The sequence below is a fragment of the Grammomys surdaster genome, unplaced genomic scaffold, assembly GCF_004785775.1.
Source record: "Grammomys surdaster isolate TR1022 unplaced genomic scaffold, NIH_TR_1.0 125974, whole genome shotgun sequence".
In the NCBI taxonomy this organism is placed as follows: Eukaryota; Metazoa; Chordata; class Mammalia; order Rodentia; family Muridae; genus Grammomys; species Grammomys surdaster.
This window is the reverse complement of record NW_021620791.1, coordinates 2360872-2379384: the sequence shown is the minus strand read 5'-3', so window position 1 is coordinate 2379384 and position 18513 is coordinate 2360872. Positions and strand designations below refer to the sequence as shown.

Genomic DNA, 18513 nt, shown 5'->3' with positions numbered 1-18513 from the left:
CTAAGGTGACTGCAGAAAAGCATGGCAGAGGGAAAACCACACACACATACATTTAATGGAGACAGAAAGGCCCAGTTTATCCCTTGCTTGTGGAGAACCATTTGTAGACTCAAGTGAGGAGTCATTGTTTTCATCAAAAAATAATTTCTAAATCCTTGTTACTATTTTGAAAGTGAAAATAAAAATCAGCAGACATTTTTCCAGAGAGAGAAAATTGGATTTGGGGGTAGAAAGTGTGTAACAAGAGGTGGACAGCCAGAAGCTCTGCCTGAAGTCAGAGACCTGACCGCAGCCTAAGTGTTCAGGGAGGAGAGAGATGTGAGAGCCATAGAACAAAGCCTAAGCTCTCAACACATCCGTGGCTGATGAGAAATCTATAGCTAGCCCAATGCACAGAACGTACACTCAAGAACTGCCTGCACATTGACTGCACACCATGTCTAAAAGACACCCATGAGCAGGAACGGAGAGCTCCATGGACTCCAGCTGTGTGAGCAAAATCTCCTCCGAAGACTCTGACTTACCAAAATCAATACAGAAATAGGAATAGCCTCGGGATGCCAGGTATTGTATCAAAATAATAGCTATGGATCAGGGAGAGAGACAGTAGCACACAGATAACTAAACATTCTTAGATTCAGGTGACTTAGGGAAAAAATCCTGATTTCAGAGCTTCTGAGGAAAAAAGCCTGCTAATATGACTAGCATGTGACGGGTGGGGGGGGGACCATCTATCAGCTGATGAATGGATACTCAGCAATAAGGAAACGGATGGAATCAGAAAATAGTATATATACGGAGAGGCAACCTGGGCAGAGCAAGACAAGCCTTGCATGTTCTCTTTCATATGTGAGTTTTTATTTTTTTATTTTCATTCTAGATCTGTATGCCACGCATCTTGGTCATGTCTCCTTCCCACTCCCTCCCTCTAGCCTTTCCCACAGTCCAGCCACATGTCTCCATGACCCCCCATTTTCCTGTCTAGTTTGATTTTTACTAAGGGTACAAGTAGTGCTTCCCATATTTGCATGTGTGTGGGCTCGTGTAGTGTGTCAAGGACAACCTACCAATGGCTATTACCCCAAAAGAGAAATGACTTTCCCTCCTTCAGCAGCTACCAACTGCCATTAGCTCCTCAGTTAGAGGTGGAGCTTAGGAGCACCTTCCTGCTTCCTGCTCAAATTTTGACTCGCTTGTTCTTATGGAGATCTTGTGCAAGAAGCGGGGCCTTCTCTGAATGCATGTAGGTAATGGCCACTTCATGTCCAGAACCCAGCACTTTTCATGTCACTCCTCCATCCTCTGGCCCTTTCTTTCTCCCCCGGTTCTATGATATGCCCTGGGCCTTAATCTTTTAGATTTATTTAACTTGAAATGTCTGTAGAAACCTGAAAGTTACCAAGAGTCCACAGCCAAGAGTGAAGGGGAGGAGCCTTAACAGGGAGTAGAGGTGGTAGAACACAAAGTATGAAAATAGGCGAGAACACTGAAGATGTCAAAGTCTAAACAGGGATGAGGATAGGGAGTGGGAGAGAAGATGGAGTGCAGGATGCAGGTTAACCAAAACTAAGGATGGATCATGAAGTTAGACACATGGAGACCTACTATTTTCTAAGCTAAAAAAAAAAAAAATTAAAAGACATTTAACAGAGATACCATACATGAATGGATAATGGTGATCCAGAAGCCACATGTTATTGAACAAAACTCCCAGTGTCAGGCATGGGATACCTCCCTAGGAAGTGTTGACTAAGAAGGTCCCAGAAGCTCCCTAAACCTATCTGAGTTTGCCATTTTCCTGAGTTGGCCATGAGAATGGCCCTAGTCAAAGATAGTGGATCAAAAGCAAAAGTAAGACAGAAAGGTGGGATAAGGACTTGGTGGGTTGTGCATTAGTAGATTGTATCATATACATTTACCCAGACGTTCCCAGTGGCTTCAAGATCCAAAGTACACTAAGTAAGCCAATGGTAGGAATCCCTGCTAGAAACGTACTGGTGCCAGAACAGGAATGAACTGGGTGCTGCTGCACTCCACCTGACAGAGCTGGGAGCTCAAATGTACTTCGACCTTGGTAACCTTGGTAACCACTAGAAAGAGCTGCTAATTTATTCATTTGTTTCTTTGTAGTGCTGGAGAGCAAACTCAAGGCCTTCTACACATCTGGGAACATCTGTGTGGTAACAGATAAACTTACTGGACACTCGCTCTATCCTCCTGGCTTAGCTGTTGGCTGTTAGTCACAGACTTAGGAGATTCCTCGATTATTCTTGAGAGTGACGGTTACTTGTCACACAGCTGTAGAAATTTCAAGTAGAAATTTCATGCTTGGAGCCAAGGCTATGTACCGGTAGAAATTAAGCCCCTATTGGAGCTCAACCTTTATCTGTATCCCTCAAAAATGGCCAAACAGCACAACATCCAAATACTCTCCTCCCGGGGAAAATCACCTGACATTATCATAGTTTATAGATAAACCAATTTTTTTCTTGGATTCCTTTTAAAAAGCCACTTAGACAGTATTACAATTTCACTATCCTCCCCCCAAAAAAGTACATTAGTCACTATGGAAACAGTTCATTGATAAGAGTGGATAACTTTATTAACAAGGACTGAACCATCTAACTGGTCCAGAATTTGTACTTCCACATAGGAAGGCACCTCCGCGAACTGTATAGTATTGTAGTATTGTGGCTCAGCCCAGCCTACTGCAGGTCAGCTATTCACAGGGAGCCCATTTGGCTAATCTCCTGGGGAGCATTAAGTACTGGTTTCCCTGGACCTCATTTCCCGAACCTGTCACTTGCACAGCAGCAGAACACTACATGCTGAGCACAAAATGGTCCCCATCCTCCCGACCTCATCATCCTAGAGGGCTTTCAAGTGAAGGTGAGGTGGCCAAACAGCTACCAGGCCTAATTAGCTCCCCTACCAACTGGAGTACTCCCTCCTCAATTCCCCTGGCCCTGCGCACAAAAGCTGCAAATTGCTTCCCAACCTTTGAAGCCTTCCCCGGAAGCCCTAAGGAACAGCTTCCTAGCTGAGGCTTTAGTGCCTGGCACCCTCTGATCAAAAGCCTTGTGAAAAGGGCAAGAGAGCTGGCTCCTGAGGGGCAGCAGCTTCGGAGTAGGGCTAATGCCTCGACTAATCGGGGCCAGCTGTGGGGAAGACAAATCACTGACTTGCAGAAGCCCAGCTCTGATGGCCGATGCGTGGACGGGCTGATTCACAGAAGCCAGTAGCATGGCCAAGGCGCTGGTGGTTTTCCTCTTCCTCTCTCTCCTCTCTTCCTCCTCCTCTCAGTCTTTTCCTCCTTCGTGTTACATTTGCAGTTGTTGGTTCAGTTTTCAGTTCAAGGCAGCAGACTTGGGAGAGAGACACTGTCTCGGGATTGCTTCCTCCTCCAACACACGCCAATTAGAGGGAATCCATGGAAAGCAGTTAGTCCATCAATTCTTTTAACACACTGAATGCCCAGTTAATGGTGACTGTTTCCCAGAACTATGGTGAACCTCTTATTCATTTTGTTTTATCTTAAGCTTCTCTTAAGAGAAATTGTCTGTCTATGTTTACATGTATCATTAACTCCCCTCCTGTTCTTTGATAACCTTTGTAGACTGTCCTATTGTTACATCAGCTTTTTCTGTATTAATATTTGCTGTTCTCTTTCTCCCATTTCTAGTCTTCTCTGTATATGATTAACATAATACAATACAATGGGTAGCATGGAAAAACACATTCCTCATAATAATTAAGAAATGTACACTAAAATATTCTGAATATCTAATTTAAATGGACCAAAGTAATAAATCCTGTACAGTGGCTGGAAATATGGCTCAGTTGTTAAAAGCACCTGGTGCACAATTCTCAATTGTGCAAATGGGAGTTCAAATTGTTGCAATAACATAAGAAGCCTGTAACTCCAGCTCCAAAGGATCTGAAGTTGCTTACTGGCTTCATACAGTCATACAGACACATGCACATACATGTGTACATGCACACATGCACACACACTACTCAATGCAAACAATTTTTGAAAACAATATATTCATCATCTCTTTCTCATAGCAAAATAGAGTGAGGTATATCACTCTGTGGTACTATTCCTGTCTGCTGAACTTCAAGGCCTAGATCCAATCCGTAATAGAGCCAAAGCAAATAAGTAATAACAAAACACAATCAGAAAGGTTAAGATAAGATAGAAACAGTGGTAACATGTTAAAGTTTCAGTCTTTACAGAAGGCAATTTAGAAATAATAACATGGGCTGAAGAAATGGCTCAGTGGTTAAAAGCACTGGCTGTTCTTCAAGAGGACCCTGGTTCAACTCCCAGCAACCACACTGCAAATCCTAACTGTCTATAATTCCAGTTTCAGGGGATCTGAGAGCCTCTTCTGGCCTCCATGGGCACCAAGCATGCAAGTAGTTTACAGACATATATGTAGAAGAATACCTCACAAACATGAAATAAATAAACCTTTGAGGTTTTTTTATGTTTCAAATGTCATTCCCAATAATTTTATTGGATATTTTCCTTATTTACATTTCAAATGTTATCCCCTTTCCCAGTCCACCCCTTCCCCAGAAACCCTCTATCCCATCCCCTTCCCCTGCATCTATGAGGGTGTTCCCCCAAATTGCAAAGCTTCTGTAAGGCAATGGACCTTTAAGATTTTTTTAAGTAAATGTTTATAGAAGTCACAAAAAATATGTTTTTGAGTCAAAGAATATCAGTTTGGAGAGTCTGTCCCATGGAATTCATTCTTGAGTGATACAATGTATCATCACTGATATATCTTTGTAAAAGAAGTTCACCCCTGCCTGAATTCTTCTCACTTGAAACTAGAAACAGTCAGGACTTGGGAATGGACTAGCCTACTTAGGTGGTGCACATTCAGGGCTAAGACATGGTCCATACATATGGCAATTACGTGGAAAGAAATGAAGCATTTGCTGTTCAGTCCTGTTAGCATAACTGCCTCCAAGGAACTCTGAACAGCTCTGAAATGAAGCACACAGTGATGTGATGGAAAAGGAGACTTCCGAATCAAACAGCCGTAAAACAACCAGCAATAAAATATGCCCTTTTAAAAAGGTGTAAAATGGAGACAGGCAGTAATGTTTTGAAATAGTGCTACAAATGGTTAAGCATTCTCTATTCCTGCTTCATTCCGCTGATATAAAAGTACTGCCATTGCATTAGGAGGTGGGCTAAGGAACTAGGATATGAGGCAAAAGATAGCGTCCCTGTGATCAAAATCCCAGAATCTAGGCAGTCATTGGAGAGAAAAATCATTCTATAATATGACATGGGGAGCACAAGAGAAGAAAGTACAGATTGATCGTGTAATACCTGAATGGCTGGGCTGTAAAAGGCTTTCTAGAGGAGCTATTATTACTTGTGCTGAGAGAAGAGCTTATCCAAGAAGGAAGAGAATGAAAGAGGAATTTTTCAGATGGAGAAAATAGTACTAGGGGGAAGGTAACATATGTGAAAGAGCACAGAGTCTCTTGAAAACTGCAAGCAGTATAGCTAGAACATGGAGTCCTGTAGCGAGCATGAGTTAGGACCAGAGGATTAGGAAGCAGCCTGTCAAATACTGGCTTCCTTTCTTACTGTCTCACTTTCTTCCTTTCTTTCTTTCTTGTTTCCTTTCTTCCTTCCTGTCTTTCTTGTTTCCTTCCTTCCTTCTAGGTTGTGATGATTGAATAAGAATGACCCCCATGGACTCACATGCTTGAATGCTTAACCACCTAAGAGTGGAACTAATTGAAAAGATTAGAAGGATTAGAAGTCAAGTACACAGTTACCTTCTGTTTTACTTGCTTCTCTGTTGCTATGATATAAGAATGTCCAAAGCCAACTTGGGAATAAAGAGTTTATTTTAGCTTATATTTAATAGTCCATCACTGAGGAAGGCCAAGGCAGGTGTACTCAAGTCAAGGACCTGGAGACAGGAATTGAAGTGGAGATGGTAACAGAACACTGTTGTTAGCTTACACTCCTGTGGTTCTTTCAGTTACCTTTTCTATACAACCCAAGACCACCTGCCCATGAGTGTCACTGCCCATAGAGAGAAGTTTTGTGGGTCTCTCTTCCCAAGTGACCCCAGTTGGTTTCAATTAACAAAAATTAACCAGAATACCTTGTGAACTATAATCTGTACACAGAAGGCTCTAGAATGTTCTGAATGACTTAAGAAGCAATGTGTATTTGCAATTTTTACTGATGAGGTGATGACGTGCTTATACTGAAGGGATAGTTTAATACTAATTGTTTTATAAAATAAATATAAAATCAAAATTTATTGCAAACTTGTTCCTTCTCTTTTGTCTACTCACATTGCTAAGTCATGTATCTTTTCCTCAATACCATCATATGATTTATACTCAATCATGCTACCATGCAACACTCACTTCCTGAATATGCAGCTAGTGTCTATGTTTACACTTCTATCCAGTTTTCTGTTCAGCCTTCTTAGGTGAGACTTCTGGCCCTGAATTCTACTAGATTCATTTTCTTGGAAGCCTATATCAAATAAACCATTTACATATTGTTTCTATGAAGTGGGGACTATGTGAAGTTTCAGATGGAAGAAGATAAAATAGCCATGGTCACTCTACCACAGGAGCACATGGAGTGGGAACAAGGTCAAATAAACCTCAGAGATCTACTGGGGCCATCTGTCAGGAGATCAGTTAAAGGGACTCAAAACTCACAGTTCCATCACTCTGGAAATTGTAATCCTCTCCACAGAATTTTTACAAAGACTCTGGAGATGTCATCTCAAGATCATGGGTTCTTCAACCTCTTAATATCCCAGGATCCTTGTGTCTAAGTCGAACTGAGTCCCATAAACAGGCAATTTAATTATCATCTTAGTCATTATTCTATTACTCTGGAAAAACACCATTACTGAGGCAACTTGTATGAAAGAAAGCATTTAACTGGGGGGCACACTTACAGTTTCAGAGGTTTAGTCCATTATCATGATGGCTGCATGCAAGTAGACACTGGAGCAGTAGATGAGAGTTATGTCCTAATCTGTAGGCTAAATGGGAGGTCCTGGGCTTGGCATGGGCTTTTGAAATCTCAAAGCCCACTCCCAATAACACACTACCTCCAACAGGGTCACAACTCGTAATCCTTCTAATCCTTTCAAATAGTACCACTCTCAAGTGAATAAGCATTCACTTATATGAGCCTATGGGGATCATTCTTATTGAAACCATCACAGTTTTTTTTTTCTGAAAGGACAGAAGGAAGGAAGCAAGGAAGGGAGGAAGGAAGGAAGTAAGTCTCCTTTCTCCATTACACAGCACTTTTCCCTCCAAAACAGCACGTGTTGGGGATTCCAATGTTCCCTTTATCATTTATCATCTGTGAGTTAAGAAAGTTCCTTAATTTCTTTTCCATAAAATAAGAATAATTACCAGAGTAGTGTTTAACACTATTAATGAGCTTTTCTCTTTCATATTTCTGCATGTACAATCTGTATAATCAATCTAAATTGCCCATCTGCCTTGCCTAAGTTGGAGGTAAGAAAATTAGGATATGTCTTCAAGGGGGAAAAAATACTATTACTGCTGGGCAGATATGTAAAACAGAAATTTGTAACTGGACAAACCAGGTTTTGCCAAGAAAGATTTTTTTTCTAAGTTCCTTTGTCTCCTTCCCTTAATATCATCTAGAGATTATCATGACATAATTGAGATTATGTTTTTGGTAAAAGAGGTCCCATTCCAGTAAAAAGAAATGAATTTAAGAAATTTATCCTTTCAATCCAAGTTAAAAATTCAAGGTAGACATAGGCAAAAAGGGAGCTGTGGTGGACTTTGTATCTCTGTGACTAAGCGCCTGACATCAACAGCCTAAGGCAAGAAAGATTTATCTAGCTTCACAGTTTGTGAAAGTTTGATCCATGGTCATTTGGTGCTGTGTGCTTGGACTAACTGAGCATCATGTCAACAGAAATATGTGGTAGAAGAGATTTGGTAACTTCTTGACAAACAGAGAGTAGAGAAGAAAGAAAGAAACTGGAGGACTGGTATAGCCTTCGAGTACTTCCCACTTAGCCGTCTTCCCTAAGATAGGTCACACCTCTTAAAAAACTGCCTCTCATCTCTTTAAACAGTGTAATCAGCAAGGAACCAAGCATTCAACATACATATTGATTGGGGTAATTTCATATTCAAGCCTTAACAACACTTCATCATGGAGTCCATTATCATCAGTCTCCAAGACAGAGATCCACTGTGGAGGAGTATACTAAGTCAAGCTAAAGGACCAGATGAGACTCTGAGGACCATGGACCCTCAGTCTGTTTTCTTTGCTCTGTGCTGCCTTTGCATCTCCTACTGAATACTGGGTCTATAATTAGAGAGTATCATATTTGAATGGGCTTGCCTTTATCTTAAAAGATCTGGTCACTGAAATTGAGATGTATATTGTTGTTGTTGTTGTTGCTGCTGCTGCTGCTATTGATGGTGTGTCTCAATTCTCAAAGCATGAGACAAAGGGCTATTTCTAAACTTAATCAGCTGGGTCACTTACAGTTTTAGAGCAATTCTCATGTAAAGAATTTTGGTCAAAGATGTAAGAAATTCCTAAGAAAAAAGAGGGTGTGATAGTTAGTGTTGCCTTCTTGACAGAATTATCCTGGGAAATGAAAGTCTGGGTATTTCTGAATGGAGCTATCCCAGTTATAGTAATTCCAATGGGATGACCATCCATTGTGAATGGCACAGTTCCACAGTGGGGGATACTGGACTTACAAAGAGCTGAGCAGAAGGATGCATTCATTCCTCTCTATTTCTTGACTGCAGATGCAAGGTGGCAAGCTTCTTCAAGTTCTTGCTACTGTGGTTTCTCTGCCCTGAGGAATTGTAACCTGAACTAAAAAGAATAAACCCTTTATTATCTACATTGCTTTTGTCAGAGCATGAAACAAAACTAAGACATAGGGGTTAAATAAGAAAGTTCAGGAGTAAGCCACACAGGAAAACAAAGAACCACATGTCTATCTCCTCTGGCATCTTTTTACCTTACCACTTGGCCTAAGTAGTATGCATATGTGTTCTTTGTTATCTTTCCTATCCTAAGCATAAACTGTTACTCTTTCTTAGCTCAGTCAGTAAAATGTTTACCTTGCAAACAGGAAGACCTTAATTCTGTCCTCAACATTTTGATCAATTGCCAATCAAGAAAATGGATTACAGGCCAATCTGGTAGCACTCATTTTCTCAACTGAAGTCACATCCTCAAAAATGACTCTATCTCTTGTCAAGTTAAAAAACTAGCCAGCACACTCATACTTCCTGTAAGTAATGCCTTGCCAGCAACACTCTTTATGTAACTCTAATAAACTCATTGGTTTCAGCAAGTTGGACTTCAGTAAAATCTCTTATTTCTTTTTCAATGGTGCCATTCTTGGGTGAGTAGACATTTGTTCACTCCACTCCAGAAAAAGACTTGTAGAACAACAGCTCCTGAGAAATGATATATCCAGTGTTTTCCTTTGGCTTCTGAAGACTGTAGACACATACCCACACATAACGATGCACCTATACAAACATGAACATACTATTTTTCTTCTTAGCACTTTTGGAAAGGCTCAGCTTACACTTGCTAAATGATATATTAAATCTCTGTTGATCGTATTTGCTGCATTATATCCATGTTCATTTTGCACCCCTCCCCACATGATGTCACCCATCTATATGACATCAACAGTGAGGAATCTCAAGTATATATTACTTGGAACTTTTGTAATATCTCCTAGATTGATGACATGTTTTAACAAAACAAATCTCCGTATTCATTTTCTTTAAGAATATAGAAGTGTCAGGTATTAAACATTTTAGGAGAGCTGCAAAGGAACTGTTAAAAGAGGCCAAGATACCAGAGATGACAGTGAGCTTCTCTGAAGAATGCCTAGCAGAAGAAGCAGGCACAAAGTACAAGGCTTGAAACTGAAAATGGACCCCCAGACGGTTATTAAATTAACAAGCTGGCAAGCCAAGGACAGGTAAGACTCTGCACAGAGCCTTACCAACCTAAGACATAAGTGCATTGCTTTTGATAATGCATATTTTGCAATGGGTAAAGAAGGCATTTTTGGTAAAATGACCTAAGACAGGCTCAGCTTGTTTATGAAATAAAAAGAGGGGAGAGATGGAGAGCTTTTGGGGCTGCTTGGCAAGAATCTGACATGGGCCAAGGACAAGGAAATGGGCTGTTTGGCAGGAACATGACATTGGCCAAAGACAAGGAAGTGAGCTTCAGGCAGGAATCTAAATCTTAGGCTAGAACAAGAAAGTAGGTTTCAGACATGAAAATGATTTTGAGCTAGGACAGGGAAGTTGGCTCAGATATTTTGGCTATCCTGAGAAGCCCTTAGAAACAGTGATCACGGGAGTGCTCATGGAATTTTGTTTATTGCCTTCCATGTTGTTTGACTGTTTGTGTTTATTGTCTTGCTTGTTCCTTGACTATTTGCATCTATTTCATTGCTAGTTCCTCAACCTAGAACTGACCTTAATACTTGCATGTAATTAAAATGGTTTAAAAGCAAAAAGGAGGAGGAGGGATGGGATGGGGGTTTCTAGAGAGGGAAATGGAGAAAGGGGATGACATCTGAAACATAAATAAATAAAATATCCAATAAAAAAAAGAAGAGGCAGGCACATGCATGGAGTATCTACAGCCAATCTGCAAAGTATGGAAGCTATGAGGTATGGGAGCCCTAGAAGGAAGAGCTAGCTCAGGAGAATAACATTTTTATGAAAATAAAATTCTCTGTAGCAGCGTTAAAACACAAGTTTTCCTCTTTTCTGTCTAGTCTCAGCAAGGAGACAGCCAGAATCATAAGTTAGAATCACTAACTTTGTGTTGTGTGACTTTATGAGGAGGTGTGAACAAAACTCTGCCGACCCCAGATAGGAAACTGAAAACAGATCATAGTCCTCCCAAGCATAGCTAAGTGAGCCACTCTGTGCTGGAATTACTTAAAGGAATGTGAGTGAGATGTTACTCACAGAAGCATGGGTGACTTGGAGACAGCTACATCACCAAATCTTATCTTAGGCTAGGTGAGGTCTTGTAGCTGCAGCATCCACAGACCCTCCCCCCCTGCAACACTTGTATGTATCTGAACTGATAGAACAGTGTCATCTCCACTGTAGTTGGTACTGTTTATAAGGACCTAAAAGCCCCCTCCGGGCGGGGTGTTGTGAACCTTTTAGGTTTCAAGGGCTTTCTGAGTCTTAACATTCTAGAAGAAACTATCTCAATTCAAAAACTACACGACACCTACTTAGAAATAACTGAAGGATCATCCAGCTTAAATCTTGGTTAGGATAAAAATTTTCCTGTCAGCATTGCTGTGCTTAACCTGCCATACTAGGACTTCACCCAGGCTACAGTGAATGTTAGGTTTGGGGTTCAAGTCCAGCTCTTGCTATTATGTGAGTGTAGAATGACATATCAGCCTCTGTGAACCTCAGTTATTTTTCCAGACAAGGCTGTTGCAGATGGTGACTTTGGTGACTTATTTGAGGGATCCAATTCTACTGGGAGGGGGGAGATGACAGTAACAGAAGGCCCAGTTATATTTACGGAACCCTCTTCCCTCTGCTTCCTGTAAGCACTGGTCTTGATTTTGAACCATCCAAGGGAAAGACAATCCAGCTCTCTCCATACTCCTTAAGAGTAGGGCACACTGGACTATCACAGCACATAAATCCCCCTTTTCTATAGCTGTCCTCTCCCTGCTGAGGCCAATTCTCCTGGCTTATTTCATCCCCACTAAATATATTTTTTCGAATTCATCCATTTCATCCCTCAGAGATTCAGACTATCGGACCCTCACAGCATCTGCTTATTACAATAAACAGGCTTTAAATTGAATCTTAGGTGCTACGATTCCCTTTCAATAGAACCACATCAAATGAAAACGTCAGAAGCTGGGGGCGGCATAAACTGTTTCACAAGTGAGATTGGGACCATGAGCTGGAGGAATTCATAGTGACTCGCTAGGTCACACAATAGCTGTTTCTGTTGCAAGAAAAACAGTGTAGAGTATTTCTCCGCCTCTCCAAAATCAAATTCATTGTGTTCTGATAAGATGCCAAAAGGAGTCCCATTGACAGATGTAAAATATTCAAACCACGGGCTTGGCGGCTGAATGCCAAGCTTTCTGCTCTCTTGCACACCATCTTTAGCAAAAAGAAGGCAACTAAAATGAGATTCCTTTCATAAGAAAATGACAATTCCTTACTGATCTTTCTACAGTGAAAATTCATCTGACCACTAGAGGACTATCAGCACAATTATTTCCATATATTTGTAAATCACATGCTAAAATTGTGTGTCTGCCTGTGTGCCTGCCTGCCTGCCTGTCTGTCAGTCTGTACTGCCTAGTCTTAAGTTAACTTGCCACACAAACTAGAGTTATCTGTAAAGAGGGAATCACAATTGAGAAAATGCCTTCATAAGATCTGACTGTAAGGCATTGTCTTAATTAGTGATCCTTGGGGAAAGGCCTAGCCCATTGTAGGTGGTGCCATCCCAGGGCGGGTGGTCTTGGGTTCTATAAGAAAGTATACTGAGGAAGCCAGGATAAGCAAGCCAGTAAGCAGCACCCCTCCATGGTCTCTGCATCAGCTTCTGCCTTCAGTTTCTTGTCCTTTTTGAGTTCTTCTCCTGACTTCCTTCAATGATGATAGTGCCAAGAATAGACGAATTTCTATTTCTTCCTCTAAATTATCTTTTGGTTAAGGTGTTTCATCACGGCCCTAGAAACCATAACTAGAGACACTCTGTGTGTGTGTGTGTGTGTGTGTGTGTGTGTGTGTGTGTGTGTGTGTTCCCAGAGACATATATATAAAAAAAAGAATTGGTTAGCACACCGAAACATTATCTTTTAAACTTAAAAAAGAATGCCACAATTTGGAGTTGACCACAGACATCATAATTTTTCCTGTTGCCATTCATCTGTTGTGTATCCCAGCAGATAAAGGGGTAAATGGACACGATCAAGAGTCATGGAAGAGACAACAATTGACAACCAAGTTGTATATTAATGTAGAGATACTTCTTCAGACATTATACATTCATTTGACATCTCTCTGGAGAAAGGATAGGAGAAAACATTTTTTAGAGTCTTTGGGGCAGCTGTTCAAAAACTAAAGTGTCAAGCAGGCCTCCAGACAGGGAGTGAGGACCTTCGTGACTGAGTGTGGTACTGCTGTTATGTACTTTTCAGAGTCATCCCCCTGCAGTGAGACATTTATTTGAAAAGGTCTTTTTAAATGCAAGAAGACATCTGTAATATAAGACACTGTCAGAGAGATGGGCTGACTTGGAGGTGAGTGGAAAGGAAGTGTCAGACGTTGATGTGAGTCTGGTACCTAATGGGGAAGAGCAGACAAGGGAACCTCTGAAAGTAACACCTTTTTAAGGAGCAGGTAGAAGGCTCAGATGGAAACAAAGAAAAACTGGGAGAATACAGCAGAGCTACATACCACCTGGGCTTTGCTATCTGATACCTGAGCAGGCCAGCCTGCTGCAACTGTGATGGTTTAATGAGAATGACACCCCACAGGCAGGTTCATAGTTTGTATGCTTGGTCCTCAGTTAATGGAGCTATTTGGGAAGGATTAGGAGGTGTGGTGGTGTGGGAGGAGGTGTATCACTGTGGGTGGGCTTTGAGATTTCAAAAAGCACATGCCAAGTCTAGTCTCTCTCTTTCCTTCACTGCAACTGGCGGATAAGATGTAAGCTCTCAGCCACTGCTTCAGCATCATACCTGACTACCAGCTGCTGCCATACTCCCTGCCATAATGAATATACCCTCTGAAACTTTAAGCAAGTCCCCAGTTAAGTCTTTCTTTTATAAGCATCTTGGGTCATGCTGTTTTTTCTTTTTTTAAACAACAATAGAACAGTAACTAGGACAGCACTCAAGTACACACCTTGCAAAACAGGATATTAGAATATTCAAGTACCTGTGACGCACCTAGTACAGGACGTGGAACATAGAAGGGTCACCGGTGTAATTAGCTGTGTGTTCTGTGATAACAGCTAATGTTCTTAGGTTCAGGCAAAGGCAACCACATGATTTAGAATGCCGTCCTTCTAATTTAATGAAGTCATTTCTGGGGCTTAGAATGCAAACACTATTGGTAAAGGTACACCTATCCTTGACTATAATAGAATTTTTTTTTAATTATGTTTCTCTCTTTTGGGTTTCTTTTGAATCCTGTATTTTCAATCTTTACTACATAGTTGTCCAGATGCCTCAAAGCACATCTAAGACAGGTATCTTTTAGACTTTCTAGGAACCTTGTAAATAGACCTCAGATCAAGAAGTGAGCATGAAAATTGCTCCCATAAGTCAATACAGTATCTCTTAATACAATCACTAACAAAAATCTATAGACATTTATTCTTAGACCCACAGGTAAGGGTAGTCTTTACCCCTTATCAAGGGAACCTCTCTTTGCTACAGAAAGAGACCACTACAGAGAACTCTGACCAATCAATATGCAGAGTTGTGTAGCCCAGTACCAGTGGATACATCTACAAAAACACTCCCGTACCTAAGGCTCAGAGAGCATTGTGGAAGAAGGATGGAATGATTGCAAGAGCCAAAGGATACGAGAGTTTTATGGGAGCTTGTGTCTACTAGTAATATCAGAAACTATACCCATGAAATCTCACCACTGTGACTGCTCACACATGAATGAACAAGGATGACAGCAATGAAGTTGTCAAACTGGATGGGGAAAAGGCTATGAGGCCTCTACCCTACACAAAGATCTATAGACAACTGAGAAAAACCAGAAGTGGAATGGGTGGACTTCCAGGGAAGAGAACATCAACTAGTCACCCAGAATCAATCAGTCATCCCTGAAAACATACATACAAGGTACATTGTATGGACTGATCATATTATATTTAGGAAAAAAGGGAAGGGAAAAATGTTCTACTTAAATAAAAATCTCAAAAAAAAGAGACTGCTTTTTTAAAAAAGAGATATTTATGAAAGTTATATACATGTGTATATACTCTTAATATATATTAATTTAATTATATTAAAATAATGCATATTCCCAATTTAAACAAATTCAGATCATCTATTTTTCCTACTCCTATGACTATTTTTCTAGCCAAGCTATCACTCTCTCCTATTTATACTATTGTAATCATGTCTTGCTTATTTTGCCATTTTGAATCCTAGCTTACTCTTGCCAAGCTGAAAAATACATCAGCCAGGGGGAGAAAACATACAATATTTAGTCATTAAATGGAACCGACATGCTGACTGGTGTTGGCTCAGATTATTCATGTAGACAGAGGTTCTGAAACATAGCATCTTGGGGCTGCACATATATTAGCGAAAGCACTGGTAAGGAGACTCCACCCATGGTGTTGGCTACCAATCATTTTTCTATTCCTAGCGCTAAGAGAACACAAAAGTTGAGCTGAAATACACCCAGGAAATTCTAGACAACCCAGTATAACACAAAGACAAATGATGCCAGTCCTTTCATTGTTTAGACTATAAACCTATTATATATTACTGAGGAATAGGGGAGGTACCTTCCTAAATGCCTGTAGCACATTTTAGAAAGCACTTTGGAATGGAACCTCAGCCAACATCAAAATATTTTGACACCAGGATACTATTTTAAAGACCTTCTAGTCAGAAACACAAAACTGAAATGATTTCCTAATTTGCTTACTGGAAAAAAATTTGTTTTAAATCATAATCCCAAATACTAGTAAATTTTTTTTATTTGATGTTATGACTAAATTCACTACAGGAGGCAACTGTGAGAAAGGACATATTTTAACTCAAGTTCAAGAGATACAGCCCATCAGAGTAGAGGAGTCACAAAGGTAGGACCGCGGGGGCCAACAGAAAGACTATATGCTCACCTCTATGAATCTGGAGGCAAAAGAAGAACAATAGAAGCATTCAGTTGCTTTTCTCTTCTTAACCTTTTCTCTCAGCCCATGTCTTTACCAAGTGAAATGGTAGAAGGATCCCCACCAGTTAATCTTCTCTGGAAACATCTACATAGATACACCCAACGATGTACCTCTCTAATGCCCTGAGAATTTCCTAATACAGTCAAGTTGATGATCAAAGTTAACTATCACAGCCAGCTAGACTGAAGTAAACGAGGCACTTTCCCGTGTTTGTTGGTCATAGTAAAAATGATACAACCCTCTGGGACAGGAGTTTAGTGATAAATGTAAAGAGAAATAAAAGTCACCTCTTTTATTTTCCTGTCTTGTAAAATCTTCTGAAAATTGAATTAAACAAGAATTATACTTAAACCATCCCCAGTGGTGAACATAATGGGTTTTGTCGTATTTATATTAAAGCTAAGATTTATTGATTCTTTACTGAATGCCAAGCCATGTGTGAAGGCGTTTATGTGGGCTAATTTATTTACTATCCACGGAACTCAAACAACATTGAGTGTATGGCTTAAGAGTCTTTCAATTTTAGGAAGCAGAAAGGCCACCCCATGGAGTTTAACCCATAAAGAAAGTTCTAATAACACAGGAAGTCCAGAGGTAGGTGATTCTGTGATTGGTTGATTTGCTGGTGCCACTAAGAAAGGGCCCAAATGCTTTCTCATTGCCTCTACTGTGCTCAGGCACCCTGACTCCTTGAGGCCATAGCATGATCACAATATCTCCAAATCCAGATGCACGGGCAAACAAAAATGTCTCAGTATCTCCTTGGCCAGGAATGTATTCCATAAGCACTCTCAAACTATTGCTGTGATTAGCTTAGGTAAGGACAGGAGACTGAATACAAAGTATAAAAGGTCATGTGGATGTTGGGTGGCAAACAAAAACCTCTACTATGAATCTGATGCTTGTTTAGCAGAAAACACAGCTAGGGTACTCAGGAGAGTTGAGTAGCTTGCCCAAGCTCACATATCTGGTCATTAGAAAGGTTAGAATTAGAAGCTGATTCTGACTCTAACTAGAGCCCATTCGTTACAGTTCCAGTATACTGCCTCTCCCCATGTGTGCATTTAGTTAATTCCCATGGTGCTTGATGCCTGACAAGAAGCAACTCAAGGAAAGAAAGGTTTGTTTGACTTTTAGTTAATGGGAAAATAACCAGCTCATCACGGTGGACTGAAGTAATAGGAAGACTAATTAGGTCACATTGTCTCTGTAGTCAAGATACACAGACCAATAAGTGCAAGCAGAATGCTTGTCTTTTTTCATTTAGTCCAGGATGTCAGCATTCGGTATGGTGCTGCCCACAGTCAGATGAGTCTTTCTACCTTGGTTAACCCAATCAAGAAAATCTCTCCCAGACATAACCAAAGACTTGTCTTGTGTGTGATTCCAGATCTCATCAAGTTGACAATCAGTATCAATCATCACTTACATATAAGGTTCTACATGAACCAAGAAGAATGGTTCTACATTATCCAGAGAAGTCAAATCCTTAATGGAAAACAGCTTCTCATAATGCAGATGGTGAGAAGTCAGTCCTGTGATCCGCTGCCTGTACAGTGGAGAGCTACTTGGGGATACAATTCCAGTTAGAGCCAGGAGACCTGAGAGCAGCAAGCTAATAGCCTAGGTGCTATTTCTCACACAGAGGAGTTATGTCAAAAAAACAGTGAAGCAGAGAGAGTTGTTCTCTCCTTTCTATGCTTTATATTCTACTTCGAACTCCAAGGGCATGGAGCAGGTCTACTTATCGGTGTTGGGATAAAGAATGATCTGCTTTGCCCTGTCTACTAACTTCAGTTCTAATCACATTCAGTTATGCCCTCACAGGCACAGCCAGAAGAAATTTTAAGCAGTTTCCTAGGCACCCATTGTCTAGGTAGGCAAGTTGGCACATAAATTGAAACATCACAGCTTCTCAGAAAAATCGTTTTCTCTCCCATATTGTCCTTTTTGGTATAAACTCTCTTCATGTCAGGAAAAAAACTTAAAGCAGGCCATCAGTCACAGTATCAGAAATGCATGAGGAAGGAATCCAAGCCATTTCCTCATCACACTTTCTTCAGTGAGGCTGACTAATCTGGGCCAAGTCGCCCATCTCATTATTTTACTTATTCACTTAATATGTTCTAGTGGAATCTTGACCTTCACAAGATGTGATTCTAAGTTCAGCTCGAAATATTGACTATAAACATTTTATTATGTAATAAATGGACCTGGGCTGTAGATCAGTGATAGAATGATTGTTTAACATGCATGAGGCTTTGGGTTCCATCCCTGGATAATACTGAATGATGATGATGATGATGATGAGGAGGAGGAGGAGGAGGAGGAGGAGAAGAGGAAGAAGAAGAAGAGAAGAAGAAGAAGAAGAAGAAGAAGAAGAAGAAGAAGAAGAGGAAGAGGAGGAGGAGGAGGAGGAGGAGGAAGAGGAGGAGGAGGAAGAGGAGGAGGAGGAAGAAGAGGAGGAAGAGGAGGAGAAGGAAGAGGAGGAAGAGGAGGAGGAGGAAGAGGAGGAG

At 40.7% G+C, this 18513-nt stretch overlaps 1 pseudogene; it reads left to right on the top strand.

Moving 5' to 3' along the window:
* Window positions 1-17440: 17440 nt before the first annotated feature.
* Window positions 17441-18513, top strand: part of LOC114609521 — a 2061-nt pseudogene continuing 988 nt past the window's right edge.